Source organism: Cervus canadensis, chromosome 2 (genome assembly GCF_019320065.1).
Source record: "Cervus canadensis isolate Bull #8, Minnesota chromosome 2, ASM1932006v1, whole genome shotgun sequence".
In the NCBI taxonomy this organism is placed as follows: Eukaryota; Metazoa; Chordata; class Mammalia; order Artiodactyla; family Cervidae; genus Cervus; species Cervus canadensis.
In genome coordinates this window covers 21915439-21931230 of record NC_057387.1, presented here as the reverse complement: position 1 = coordinate 21931230, position 15792 = coordinate 21915439, and the positions used below count along the sequence as shown (strand labels likewise).

The following is a 15792-nucleotide window of genomic DNA, read 5'->3' as shown; positions in this document are numbered from 1 at the left end:
CATACAGCTCACTGTGTTCTGTCCCTAAGCTGATCATTGTAAGAATCACTAATCTGAGTTAGCACCCAGACAAGTGCCCAGTCCTCTCCTGAAGCAACTGTGGTTCAGCGAGCTGAGGCGGGACCTGGAATCTATTTGTTAAAGGCACTCAGGTTTGCACTTAATTTTACCCACTGATTTCATTGACCTCCCTCATGATTCGAGGGGATGATTATTTCATTTATGGTACTTCTCGTGTTCAAAATTGACTGGTGCCAAAAACATAACTCTCTGCTGCTTTGCAGTTCAAGAAACTGAGGCACAGAGAGGGTCTCTAACGGGCCAAGACCCTCTTGCTGTAAGTGCTGGAGCCACACCCGGGTAGCGTCCCTTCTACTCCAAAACCCCAGACCACATTTTCCAGTTCACTCTTGTGTCAGATTCTTTCAACTAGCTGTTTCCTTCACCTATACTGCATTTCTACTGAAAACTTCCCCAATGTATTAATAATTTCTCACTTGATACTGTTTATCACAACAGATATTTTTCAGAAAAGTCTATCATTACCCCGTGATGCATATTGGTGACTTTATTAAAAAACCGAATATGGCTGTGGGTAACTTTTCTATCTTTCCTCTTTCATTTATTTGTGTTCTGTTTACTTACACCAGTATAGTCTCTTACTTACTGTAGTTTTAACCTGAGTTTTGAAATCTTAGAGTAAATTCTCCAACTTATTTCTCCGTCTTGGCTAATTGAGATACTTTGATTTCCACTTACATGTTATAATTCGCCTGCAAAACTATACCTCGCCCCAAATGCAAGCTACAATACTATTCAGAAGAACAAGGATTTGCCTTTCTAAAAATATTGTCTTCCAATCTATGAATATAATGTATATTTCTGTTTATTCAGGTCTTCTTCTCTTAGCAATAGATTTCAGGAGTTGTCAGTATCTGTATTCTTAAGCATTAAATGATCATGGATGTTTCTCTCTATTATGTTTTACTGAATTTCATTTCCTAATACTGCTGGTATGGAGAAATGTGGTAGATTTTTATATGAGTCCTCTTGACTGCACCATTTAAAAATATACAACTAAATGCATTTTGATAGATGTATACACTATGGAAACCACAGCCAGAATGAAGATGCAGGGTGTTTCCATTGGTCACAACTTTCCTTGTTCCCCTTTGCAGTGCATCACTCTCTCAACTCTTAGCCCCAAGCAACCATTGCCAGTTTAGACGAATTTGCCTTTTTAACAAATTTATACAATGGAACAGTATACATACTCTTTCTTGTCTGCAAATTAAGTACTCAACATATAGTTAAGAGATGATGTGTGTAAAGCCTCAAAATTGTACATGCAGAAAAATATTATTACCATCTCTGCTTCAGAAATAAGTCCCATTATTCTGGCCCCTGATAAGAATGAAGATCTGTAATTTTCCCCAAACACCATTTATTCACCTTATTGCACACTTACTTGGAGGACATCCACATGTGGGCGCTTCCACGTTTCAGGCTGGGGGTCTAGGGCAGAGCCGCAGGGTCTCATCATCCTCCTCCTGGAACTGGTGCTCCCAGCAGTATAGACCTCATCCTCCTCCTGGAATAGGTGCTCCCAGCAGTATAGACCTCATCCTCCTCCTGGAATTGGTGCTCCTAGCAGTATAAGCCAACTAGATCCATCGTGTGGATCTCCTCGGCAGGTGCACAAGTTCACTCTGGACTAAGTTACTCTCCTGGTCCTTCCCGCTCAGCTCAGGTTGCCCCTTGAGAACTTAGATGATGCTGTGCATTCCTCACTTCCTATTGAACTTTCCAAGCTCAACTTGTCCTTATCCTCACCTCCCTTGGCAAACAGCTCCTCGACTATTACCTTGCTTCTCTTTGGGTTTTCTCATCCTCCGAACCTGCTGATTTCCTTTCTTCCATCCCCTCTCTTCTCACTGTGTTTCCAGTGTGTGGGCCCAGCTGAGGCTCCTATAGTAGACACACAGAGAAGGAACCAAGATCAGGTCTTGGCTGCAGATCCCAGTGCATGTTTAACATGCATCTCAGTCTCTTATGCACTCAGAAAAAACTCAGCAGGAAAGGAATTTGGAGAATTGGAATAACCTTCTCTTACGGATGGGGAAACTGAGGCCCAGAGAGATGTGGAGATTTTGCCTAAATTCCCACACCCTTATGCAGCATAGCTGCCACACAAACCTTGACCACAAGTTTTTGTATCCAAAAGCACCAGGAACCATGGCTAAATTTCAGGGGACATTTGATCAAACATACTTCTTATTTTGCTTCCTAAAATAAAATACCTGACGGACATTTCCCCAAAAGAATTTCATGTCTTTTCAATAGTCCTGTATTTATAATTGGCACTTCTTTCTCCAGGGGTAAAAACCTGACCCAGGAATTGAACTCAGGTCTCCTTCATCGCAGGCAGATTCTTTACCATCTGAATCACCAGAGAAGCCCAATCTCCTTCCAGTAGGCCCATATTTAAACTGTTTTTACCAACGTGGTGGACACAGTGGGACCAAGGAATGCATGATTGTTGAATACGTCACAGTCTGTATTTTAAAATTAGATGTGCTTCTCTGTAAAACATCTGGCTCCTGTGCTAGAGGCCATGTTCCTGAGAGCCAGGCCTTCTCTCAGCCTCAGTCACCCTCCACCCAAAGTCTCTTCAAAGACTGCCACATGGAATATTCAGTAAATACTTGTCAAGCAGATCCATACTAGTTACCAGGAATCACTAACTCTTACTGATGTCCTCTGCTCCCTACCCGATTTCCACCGATCCTACCCTGTGTCTATGTGAAAGCAATGAAAGCACAGCCCTGGTGACAGAAGTCCAAGATGCAATTTCCAACTCCACCAAAATACCAAGTCTGCTTTGCATGGTGATTTCATTCCCCTCTTTGAGCATATGGATCTCATGTATAATGGAGAAGAATGTATCATGTAAAATAGAGAAAGTAGTACTAACCTTGATGATTAACTGTGATATCACACAGGAGACAGGTCCCAATCCCTGGGTGCTGGCTGCACAGTATAGGAAATCTACACCAGAGACACTACAGGGCTTCTTGTAAACTTGCGGATAAGACTCGAGAAACTGCATTTCAGACAAAAATTCCAGGGAGGTTCTCATGAAGGAAAAAGCCCCAACATTAAACAAATGGCCGAGAATGAAGACCTTGAAATCCTAGCAGGAAGAGGCATGACTCAGCTTAAGTAAAACATGTCCCTTGTAAAGGTGGCTTCTAAAGGGAATATGTCTCCTTTGTAGCATGGTGCCCAACCCTGCCCAGCCCCACTCTCTTCCAGGACAGAACTGGGCAGCAGTGGCCAGTGGTACATGATGAGACCTCAGGAAGTGAGCATAACTAGAGACCTATCCTCAGGCTCCTCCATGTGCCAGCTTCACTCCAAACCCACAGGTAAACACAAAGCTGAGTGGGTCAGCCTGTGAAATGAAGCCTCATTTAGTATCCACCTCTTTTCTACCAGGGCATCCTCCTCCATTTCTCCTCTAGACCCTGCTCACAGAGTGAGGCAAAGGAAGGGCCCTAGCAGTGCCAAGTCCTTCCAAGTGCACCCCTCATCCTCCCCACCCTGGGCCTCGGGGCGGAGCAGGGGTGTGAGCGAGTCAGTGACTACCTCTGTGCTCTCATCACATCCTTCTCGGTCCCTGCACCCTGGTCCCCTCGCAGCCCACTCTCAGACGCTTCCAGAATGCCAGGTGCCAACATTCACAGAACATCTTCCATCATCAAGAGTTATAACAGAAAGTGGGGCTGTTTCTACACAGATTCTAACCCCATAAACGTGCCCTGTGTACCAACCCAATTCAAACTCTCCTTCTAACTCCTAGCTCCCTGGTCTCCACCTGGTGGAGAGGCGCAGCCACACAGGTGAATGCTGGGATGCAGCCCAGTTCCAACAGAAGACAACTGGGATTCTCAGAAAAAGGCTGTCCTCAGGTAAAATGAGGCATTTGATGGAGTCTGTCATCAGCACCCCACCCACTGCTCTTTCCTGCATCTTTTGTTCTTTTCTTTGGAGTGTTTTTTTCCAACTCTCTAATCAGCTGTCAGATTCCTACTTCATGTCATACAGACAAAGATAATGTCATACTAGAGATGTTTTTATGCAAACACAGGTGCAGCCATTTATGGAGGAGTAGATAATTGTGACTGAGATTGAACTGGCAGTTCCAAATCAAGGTTGGAGGAAGAAGAGCTAAGAAAAGGCATTTTAAGGTCTGTTTGCAAATAACAGGACATAGAATCAGCCAATCTCCTTTGGAAAAGCAAATTCACCTGGATTACCTGCTGAAAGGACTGGAGATGGCAAATATTCAAAACTTTAGCAACCAAAGGCAATGGCCTTGATGAGGCAAGGGATGGTTAGTTGAAACATTAAACAGCAGACATCAGTACAATCATTTTTGCTCCCAAAGACCACATCACAGATCTCTTTGGAAAAGTTGAGGGAGCTTTCTTCCTTCCATAATAAAAGTGATTTCAGGGAATTGTTGAGTACCAATCATTAACCACACAGGATGAGTTGACATGAGGTACTAACGTTTTAAAATTTATTTATTTATTTATTGTTTTAGGCTGTGCTGGGTCTTCATTGCTATGCAGGACTTTGCTCTAGTTGCAGCAAGTGGAGGTTACTCTCTAGTTATGGTGCACAGGCTTCTCATTGTGGTGTCTTCTTTTGTTATGGAGCCAGGACTCTAAAGCATATGAGCTTCACTAGCTGTGGTGAACGCATGGGCTTTGTTGCCCTGCAGCATGTGGAATCTTCCTGGTCCAGGTATCAAACTCATGTCCCCTCCATTGGCAGGCATATTCTTAATCACGGGGCCACCAGGGAAGTCCATGAGATACCCACATTTACTTTAGGCCTTCTCTCTAAGGGTGGAGGAAGAGCATTGTTCCTTGCAAAGGAATGTTCAGTCAAGGGTCAGAGCAAGGACAGGAATTAAGGTAAATTGAGTTCCTTCCTAGTACCTTCAATTCAACTCAGGAAAAGTTCACACCTGTCTAGGGTCTAGACCGAGATCCACAGCCTTCAGTTATTTTTCTAGACAATGGGAAACCCCTTACACCTACCAGTTGCCCAGGTAACTGGCCATGTATTACAACTCCCTTACACATACCCTGTATGGGAGGAGGCCACTGGGGCTTGCTTAGCATCACCTGTCCTGTGTTTGAAGCCAGTTTACTCTTCAAGCAAGCTCACCTAAACTTCTGGATGTCTGTGTGAGAGAGGACGGTGATCTTTGGAATTTTGCTGGCCAAGCCCCACCCCCAATGTGGGCCCCACGAGTGACCAGGGTGCTCCATCCCCACCTCCTCTTGTCCTACTGGGTGGCTGCACGGGCTGACCTGCTAGAGGAACATCTTGGTGAAATCTGGAATCTGCACCAGCGTCTAGAGGAGTCCATCTGCATTAACAGCCACCTGCAGGAGCAATTGGAACACAGGCTCAGCTCCTCAGGCCCACGGAAGCAGTAGGAGAGGCCCAGGGTCTCCTATTTCTGGTCTATTTAGCGAGAATCTGAAGGTTGCCCTTAGGAAGAACTTTGCAGATTTCAAAACACTGTGGTAGGCTTTCCTCTCCTGGCTTTTTACAGTCAGCAAGGCAGGGGCAAGGACCATTCCCCTCCCTTTGTAGCTGTATCTGAGCTCAGAGAGTAACTCTCCTCACTGCAGATCTAACCAGGTCTGGTCCCCAGAATCCTGACTTCTCATCCATCCTAAATCTACTCATGTACTGCCTGCTGACTTCTGTGCCCTGGTCCTGTGATTGGCAAGTGGTCGGACCAGGTCTGTAGGGCCTCCCCCAGCCACTGACCGAGGTGGCCTCGCTGCCCACACTCTCCCCCAGGCTGCTGACACTGGGGGGTCGGCCTTCCCCACGCCCTCGTCCTGCCCACACCACAGCAGCAACAGCTATTTAGGGAATAAAGCCTCCTGAACAACTCACCCGTGGCATGCGAAATGCACACAAAGAACCCACACGGAGGAGAGACAGGGCCCACAAGGCTTTACGTTCAGGAGTTGAGGTCCTCGTGGTCTTCTGCTGGGTGGGCAAGATGTTTGGAGATACAGAATGAGCAGAGAGCCTCTGCTACCCAAATCTGTGACTTGCCTGCCCTCATTTCCCCAGACAGGCTCCACCTTTTACTTCTACAGTCCGGGCCTGGAGTCCACACCGCAGCTCTGCAATGAGAACAGAGTTCTGAGAAGAAAACCAGAGGCTTCAGGCTCAGTTCAGTCACATTTCCAGGGGTGGGAGGGCACTCCCAAGCCCCTTTCCTCCCTGACCACACCATTCACCAATTAGAGAAGCAAAGAGAGAAGGTGGAGAGAACAGAGCTGACCAGACCCACCAACTCAAACTTCTACACTATTCTCAGTCTAGAGAACATCCTCTACTTCCTGCAGGAGATCATGTCTCTATGCGCATGTTTCATACTAAGCACTCGTCCCCCTCGGGAATGACAGAAGCCATCCTCTTGCTCCCAAGTGAACTGGAGAGTGAGCTGGCCCCTGAAGAGGGAGCCGTAGGGTCTGGCCACCTGGTGTGCAGTGGCTTTGAGCAGAGACTTGACCACAGGTGGTGTGGGAAGCTTTCACTCTGACCTGGTGGCACCAGCTGCTCCCCAGACCTCAGCGCCTCCCTTCAGCTCATCCTCCTGACAGGCTCCCACCGCGATCCTGGCTTCTGTCACCACTCAGCCCTCTCAGCCTCAGTGAGCCAGCAGCAGGACCTGATGAAGGACTCTGACTTCCACTGTGTTACCTTGGTCTCCAGGTGAAACCCCTAAGGGCCCTGCCATGCACTCCAGTCCTGTGACCCTTGCCTTCCAGGAGACATGCAAGCAGCGAAGCCACCAGAGGTCCTTAAAACAGCAGGAAGGATGGGCCTGCACCACAAGATCTGGGCCCTCCTCCACACCTACTGGAGGGTCTGGAAGGAGTCAGACATGTGGCCTCGTGAGCAGGGCGAAAGGCAGAGGGCCTTTCCTGCAGTTGAGGAATAACCAGCCAGGGTCCCCGTGGCTTAGCACTAAGGAAAACATGCCTAGTGAACAGAGGACCTTGTGACGCTGCTTCTGAGCACCCTGGGGCGTGGGAGCCAGCGACAGACATCTGTTGCCTCATCATCTGTCCTCAGAGGGTCAGCTCAGGGGAAACAGGACCTGCTTCCCCACACTGGAGCGTGTGGTCCCCACATTGGAGCTCCTGGGCAGATCTGAAAGCACAGGCCTGAGCAGCGGAGCCCTGCAGGACAGTGTGGGCAGGGGGGCCTGACTGCCTGACTTGGGGTCGGCACAGCTGGGTCACCGTCAGGCTGGGCGTCAGTCTACACTGTAGCACCTGAGTTCTTTGAATCCATGTGGGGTGAGTGGTGACTCCCAGATGTCATCTCCTGTTTAGCCTAGACCTTCTGTTTGTATTGTTGTTCACTCGCTCAGTCGTGTCTGACTCTTTGTGACCCCATGGACTGCAGCACGCCAGGCTTCCCTGTCCTTCACCATCTCCTGGAGCTTGCTCAAACTCATGTCCATTGAGTCGGTGATGCTATCCAAACATTTCATCCTCTGTCATCCCCTTCTCCTCCTATATCTATTAAGGTCTCCAAAAAGTGTACTGACCTCACTCTTAAATATGCTTTGCTATTTGGTCATACTAACCTCACTTTGAGATTTGGGAACTAAAGGCCGCAGCAAGCCTATTGAAAGTCTTGTGTAAAGCAAACCAGTGATCATTTTAAAGTGATACGTAAGCAGCCGCCAGCTGTGTTAAAGCCTTGTCTGTGTCTTCATAGTGCTTTAGATAGTGTGTATATATGAACAATTGTAGGATATTTACTCATATACTTTGCTCTAAGGGTATGTTTAAGACTAACATAACTGGTGGACAGGGTTGGTGAGAGGAAATGAAATAGCCTTTTTGATGGCCATTAAAGCAAAATATATATGTAAAGAAATAAGTTGTTCTTCCCCTACTTTATTTCTAATTTCAGCACCAGTCCCAGGGCTGAGTGGGGAAGAATAGGGAAGACAAACTGTCACCAAGAGCTCACCTCACTAACACTTAAAGTCTAACTTTAAAAGAATGATTTACTGTCTTGCCTTTTTATAAGAATCTCCTATTAAAAATATTAAAAAGTGGTTCTTAAATTTAGAGAATCTTAGAATGAGCTGCTGTGATTAAAGAAGCTATTTCCTGGCTTCCATTTCCCAGATATTTAGTGGGTGTTGAGTCCTAGAGTCTGAATTTTTCACATAAGCACAACCATATGTTTCTGATGTGGGTAAGCTGTAGATCAAAGTTTAAGACCTATTGTTCTATAACACTGATTTGAACCCATATATAAGTTTGTTCTCTTTTAATTAAATATCTTTAATTAAAAAGTAGATTTGTTGAACCACAAATTAACATGAAGATCTTCAAACATTCCTTGGAAAATGTCCTTAATTACATTCTTTTGCCTTCCAGAATTAAAATCAAGCACTCATTCCACAGTTAATTCCTAGTAACAGTTGAAAAATAAAACAAGCAACAACATGAACAAAAAAACTCACCACCACTACCACCAATTACAAAGTGATCCTTCAAGAGACTCAGCCCTGAGGTAGAGTGACATGCCCCCTTTTTGAAGTAGATGGAATGACCTCAACTTCTGCTTTTTTTTTTTTTTTTAACTTCTGCTTTTTACACTTAGCTAATTACATATTTCCCATCAGCACCTCTGGCTGTCACTATAGAGGAACTCACTGGCAGAATCAGCAGAATTGGTGAAAAGTCAGCCAAGCTATGAACTATTATTTTAAGATAAAGTAGTAAAATGGAGTATCTTTTCTTATGTGGTGATTCAAGCATCCCAGAAATTTTTCCTTCAGCCCAGTGTTGCTGGGACTTCTAGGAATTGACAATATAATCAGTAATTAATGGAGGACTCAAGTAACACTTTTAAAAAACTTCATTTTGTGGACAAAAATTTCATAAAAACAACAGCATATGAATCATGTAAATTTCAGACCTGGTCAGGATCAAATCACAAATTACTTTTGGGGAAAATTCCTAAAAGCTATTTTGTGTTTCACCCTTTGAAAGGTAGTGCTTCACCCTAATTTTAAAAAAAAGTTGCAAAAAAGTGTATCTTTAAGATGGAGTATTCTACAATATTTAACTTCTCATAAATTATATTATTTCCCTCTACAGGTTAGAATCCATTCTAAAACAAATGAAATCAACCTGTGTCATCACCAATGTTTTCCAATTTGCTGTAAATGAGAACCACGTTGGGTACAACTGTGCAGGAAATAGGGTGAGAGTCCCTGAGGGGAAAAAAACAGAAAGGAAAAAAGACACTTAATGAAATGCTTCAAAGAAGTACCAATATTGCTTGACCTGTCAGTAGACAACCTGCAGGTCCATACAGGGTTCATTATGTCCCCCATCTTATAACTTCTAAAGTGAATGTAACAGACACATTGAACTGATGTTCTATGTCTGCTGTAATAAGTGACCATGAGTTTAGCCTCTGAAAAGAACACACTTTTATTACCTTAAAGAACACACTTTTATTATCTTCAATTTTGTTGGAGGCCAACAAAGTTCTCATTAGACTGAAATCAAAATGTCGACAGAACTGCCTTACCTTCTGAAGGCTCTAAGGGATAATATGTTTCCTTGTCAATTCTAAAGTAGGAGGAGGGGAAAACAGAAGCAGAGTAAGGAGGAATATGACCAGAGCCTGAATGGAAAAGAAGGTTCTAGTCTCTGGTCCCAGAAGAGCAGCTCCTCTCTCTTGAACTTCTCCTGACCTCATGGTGGACAGTTACACATGCCCAACCACCTCTTTCACCCTCCAACCCCCTTGACTCCCATAAGAGCAGCCTCTTATCACATCCCCCTCCAGCCCCCTTCCATGCTCTGATTCTAGGGATTTTTTCTTTTCTGCCTAAGTCTCCTTAGAGCTAGTCACAGATTCCTCACCAGCACCCAAACCCTAGTCTGTGGCTCTGGAGAGTCCAAACCACAGAAATCTCCCAGGAGAAGAGGAAATGCAGGCCACATGTTCTCATGGGGTCACTCTGCAGAAATCTCAATCTGGCTGTTCAAAACATGCCAGGTTGATATTTGGGAAGATGCGAAAACTGTTTACAAAAAAAAAAAACCAAAAAACCAACTCCTTTGTGCAGGTTATTGTTACGTGGAATAACTTATACTATAAAACCCTAAACCAGGTGATCAATTCTCATTCTAAAGTCACAGGTAAGCCTTAACAAGGGATAGCAGGCTGTGAGTACTAATAACAGGAAATGAACAAAATTGGGGCAGATCCCACAAAGGCCCAGGTAGGAGAAGATTCTTAGGCCAATGGCTAAGCAACCTCCTGTATAGTCAGCTCAGGAAGCCATACAAAATTACCACAGATTGGGTAGCTTAACTATCAGTCTGTATCCACACATTCTGGAGGCTGGTTGTCCAAGATAAAGACTCATGTTCATGTCATGTCAATTCAATTTATGATGCAAACACTCTTCCTGGCTTGCAAATGTTAGAGCAGATTTCTCACTGGGTCCTCTCCGGGCTTCTTCTCTGTGGTTGAGCTGGGGTAGGGCAGGAGCCCAAGCTCTCTGGTTTCTTTTCTCACAAGGACACTAATCCTATCAGATCAGGACCCCAAGGCTATGGCCTCATTTAAGCTTATGCAAGTGAAAGTTATATCGCTCAGTTCTGTCCGACTCTTTGCAAGCCCATGGACTGTAGCCTACCAGGATCCTCCGGCTATGGGATTTTCCAGGCAAGAGTACTGGAGTGGGTTGCCATTTCCTTCTCCAGGGGATCCTCCCGACCCAGGAATCGAACCCGGATTCCCACATTATAGGCAGACGCTTTACCTTCTGAGCCACCTTAATTACTTCCTTAAAGATAGAAGGCAGGAGGAGAAGGGACAACAGAAGACAAGATGGTTGGATGGCATCACCGACTTAACGGACATGAGTTTGAGCAATCTCCAGGAGATGTAAAGGACAGGGAAGCCTGGCATGCTGAAGACCACATCGGTCGCAAAGAGGTGGACATGACTGAACAACATCTTCCTTAAAATGCTTTCTCCAAATACAGCCCCACAGGGATTAGGGTTCAACATATGAATTAGGTGGTGGTGGGTGCTGGCGGTGGTGATATACATTCAGTTCCTAACACCCTCCCCAGCCTTCTCCTCTCATGAAGGCATTTGCAGCTCTCAGCTCTAGTCCCTAGGAACTTCCTAGGCATTGGCTACTCAGATTCATCTCCCCATAGACTTTCTCCTTCTCTCTCTCTCTCTCTGACTCTAGTGCCTGAGCTCAGGGCACAGCTGTTGACTGGCTGACGCTAAGAAGCCATGGACTGACTTGCTTTCACCTGGATGAGTTTCAGAAGGGAGCAGAAATGTGGTCACTGAGGAGACTGGCTGTGGTGGCAGGCTAATGCTTCCCCAAAGATGTCCACACCTGGGTCCCTGGAATCTGTGATTATGTTACTTGACATGGCAAAAGAAACTTTGCAGTGTGAGTAAATTAAAGATCTTGAGATGAGCACTCCACGGAATCACAAAGGTCATATAGAGGGAGGAAAGAGAGTTGGTGTCAGAATAATGTGTTGTGAGAATAACTTGATCAGTTGTAACTAGCTTTGAAGATGAAAGTGGCCCATGAGAGTAGAATCTGGGCATCTTTTAGAGGCTGGACAAGGCAAACTGATTCTCCCCTAGCATCTCCAAGAACCACCACAACCGAGCTGTCACATTGATTTTAGCCCAGGGAGATGCATCTTGAACTTCTGATCTCCAGAATCATAAGATAAGAAATGTGTGTTGTTTTAAGGCACTAAATATGTAGTGACATGTAACAGTAGCAATAGGAAACTCCTACAGTGGACCTCAGTGAATAAAGAATATTTAAAACCAGTTATGGTGGGAATTTGTTACCATAGCTTTAGACCAATTACTCTATCCCCAGAAATGGGAACTTTCAAGCTACTTAATTCTCAGTGTACAAAATGTAAATAATACTGGATGAGGTACCAACCATCCCCATATAAGAGGCTGAAACCTCGCTTGCACTCAGGGATAAACGTCTAGTATGCTCCAAGACAGGGTTGTGCATGCCTGGTCTATTTGACACAGGGTTGCACTGTGTCAAATGGGGCACTGAATTTATAATGTTCTTCACTGGGCTAGCTGCAGGGCTGTCCTTTGTTATATCTTGATCAACTACTATCTGAACCCCCCTTTCCCTTGATGAGGAATTTCCCATATTCTGCAACTTCTGAGGATCACACACTTCGTTTTCTGAGAGGCTAAGATATGGATTTATTACCAGGCACTGGCCACTCCCTACAAATAACAAATACTCCAGCATTTAATAGGAGGTGAGAGACACAGGCGTAGGCCCTGGGAAAATTCTTTCTGGCCACTACAACAGAAGAATCCCCCCACCACAAGATCTTTAGTTGAACACCAACCAGGTGCCGCAGAAGTCATGGAACCACGGGTGGTGTCTAGTGCCCAGGCCCAACAGGGTCAGCTGTGCAGTTAGAGGGTTTGTCACTGAGCAGAAGGCACCAGTTTCCTTTCCATTTGGTTTGTGTGCTCGCTTTCATCAGCCTTTTTTCTTCCTCCCAGTTTGTATAAATTCATTCTCCAGTTTTCTGGAGATTCTCTAAGGTATTACTAGCCCTGGATTTAAGTTTATCTCACATGAAAAGAGCCAGAATCTATTTCTGATGGTTGCACAGAGAGAAATGGGGCGGGGTGGGGGAAGGGAGGTAGAAAGCAAGATTCTTCGTGGAAGTTAACTGCATGCTGAGTTCCTTTGCTGTTCGCCCCAAGATTTTCCAGAAGTCACCTTCCCCCTTAAACCAAAGGCACCTCAAGGATCAAGTTACTCCATTTCCCCTTGCTCTCTGGTCGGAAAACACAAGTTGGCTGTCTTCTCCAGCCTCCCACTTCTCTGCCCTCAGGTCTAACCCAGTCTTCTGCAGTAAGAGAAAACAAATAGACAAACCTCACTCGCCAAGCAAACCTCACTCTCTCACGTCATCTTTCTTGCCCTTATTTTAGTCATCAGTTTCTATTTCAGAGTCCTCATTTCTTGTATTCTGTATGGTAAGCAAAGGAAAAGCATGGTCCTTGGGATATCCTCAGAATGAAACAGGAAGAATCTGCACAGAAAACAAGTCCACCGAGTAGTACTTTGAGATGTAACCCGAAATCCGTATGTTTACACACATGAAATATACATATGCTTTTATTTTGTCTCTGTATTTCTATTCACTGTTTTCAGTTCAGTTCAGTTCAGTCTCTCAGTCATGTCTGACTTTTTGCGACCCCATGAATTGCAGCACGCCAGGCCTCCCTGTCCATCACCCACTCCCGGAATTTACTCAAACTCATGTCCATCGAGTTGGTGATGCCATCTAGCCATCTCATCCTCTGTTGTTCCCTTCTCCTCCTGCCCCCAATCCCTCCCAGCATCAGAGTCTTTTCTAATCAGTCAACTCTTGGCATGAGGTGGCCAAAATACTGGAGTGTCAGCTTCAACATCAGTCCTTCCAATGAACACCCAGGACTGATCTCCCTTAGGATGGACTGGTTGGATCTCCTTGCAGTCCAAGGGACTCTCAAGAGTCTTCTCCAACACCACAGGTCAAAAGCATCAATTCTTCGGTGCTCAGCCTTCTTCACGGTCCAACTCTGACACCCATACATGACCACTGGAAAAACCATAGCCTTGACTAGACGGACCTTTGTTGGCAAAGTAATGTCTCTGCTATTTAATATGTTATCTAGGTTGGTCATAACTTTCCTTCCAAGGAGTAAGCGTCTTTTAATTTCATGGCTGCAGTCAGCATCTGCAGTGATTTTGCAGCCCCAAAAAATAAAGTCTGACACTGTTTCCACTGTTTCCCCATCTATTTCCCATGAAGTGATGGGACCAGATGCCATGATCTTAGTTTTCTGAATGTTGAGCTTTAAGCCAACTTTTTCACTCTCCTCTTTCACTTTCATCAAGAGGCTTTTTAGTTCCTCTTCACTTTCTGCCATAAGGGTGGTGTCATCTGCATGTCTGAGGTTATTGATATTTCTCCCGGCAATCTTGATTCTAGCTTGTGCTTCTTCCAGCCCAGCGTTTCTCATGATGTACTCTGCATATAAGTTAAATAAGCAGGGTGACAATATACAGCCTTGATGTCCTCCTTTTCCTATTTGGAGCCAGTTTGTTGTTCCATGTCCAGTTCTAACTGTTGCTTCCTGACATGTTTTTACAACTTATTTATTACTTAAAAACATTTGCATCATCGAAACACACGATCCCTAAATTTCTCTCCTCGGCGTGCAATCCAGCCCGAAGGGTCAGACTTCGAGGAGGCTGGCAAAATCCGTCCGTATCTCCATGTATATGTATGGCTGAATCCCTTCGCTATTCACCTGAAACTACCACAACATTTTAACTGGCTATACCCAAATAAAAAATAAAAATTTTAAATAAAAAAAAAAGAAATGAAAACCCATCTATGTCTCATGTAAACGGTGAAGGTTATATTGCTCAGTCGTGTTCGACTTTTTGCAAGCCCATAGATTGTAGCCTACAAGGATCCGCCGTCTATGGATTTTTCCAGACAAGAGTAGTGTGTTAGCCATTTCTTCAGGGGACCTTCAGGACCCAGGAATCGAACCCGGGTTTCCCTTATTGTAAACTGACGCTTTACTGCCTGACCTACCAAGGACGGCCTAGGTCTCTTTTATCATTGTAAGTATGTCGATTGCTAACTTTGATGAATTCATGAGGTCAGTTCCAGGCACAGGGGTTTCGCCATTGGTCATCTCGACAGGGGTGGGGCCGGACTTGGATTGAAGAAGAGGAGCCGCCTTAGAGGTCCCTAATGGGGTTGGTTTATGTAAATCTTGCAGCGAAGTGGTCCTGTTCCCTGCGAGCCACTTCCTGGGTTACGGAAATTTTCCTGAGATTTTGTTGTATTCTTTTTTTTAGAAGAGTTATTTGGAGGGATTGAGGGGAGTGGGAAAGGAGAAGGTGCGGAGGATAGTGGAAGAATTGCGGGGAAACGGCAAAGTCAGCGTGTGTGTACAGTGAACGGGTCTAAGGCTGTGCGGGGGGCAGGGGGAAGGTCAGCTCATACTTACCTGGCAGAGGAGATACCATGATCAAGAAGGTGGTTCTCCCAGGGCGAGGCTCACCCATTGCAGTCCGGGTGTGTTGACCTCTGCGATTTCCTCAAATAGGGGAAACTCGACTGTGTAATTTATGGTAGTGGGGGACTGCGTGCGCGCTTTCCCCTGAAAACTAAGTAATAACTGCAGACTTAAATCTATTTTTCCTTGGCGGTGATTTAGTTATTAAGTTGTATCTGACTATTGTGGTTCCCACCGAATCTAGTTTGCCAGGCTTCTCTGTGAGATTTTTTTTTCAAGGCAAAATTACTGGAGTGAGTCGCTGTTTTTTTCCCCATGGAATCTTCTTAACCTGGAAATCACACTCGGGGCTCCTCGCATCAGGTGGCCCAAGGACTGCAGTTTCAGCTTCAATACTGGTTCTTCCAATAAATACCGTGAACTGATCTTCTTTAGGATGAACTCGTTGGATCTCCTTGCAGTCCAAGGGACTCTCAAGAGTCTTCTCCAACACCACAGTTCAAAAGCATCAATTCTTCAGCGCTCAGCTTTCTTTATAGTCCACCTCTCACATCCATACATGACCACTGGAAC

At 45.2% G+C, this 15792-nt stretch overlaps 1 non-coding gene across 1 annotated transcript; it reads left to right on the top strand.

The window, feature by feature from the left end:
* Positions 1 to 15202: 15202 nt before the first annotated feature.
* On the top strand, positions 15203 to 15366 carry LOC122437561. Its single transcript, XR_006268369.1, has one exon. It is a non-coding gene; the product is annotated as a U1 spliceosomal RNA (small nuclear RNA).
* The last annotated feature ends 426 nt before the right edge of the window (positions 15367 to 15792 follow it).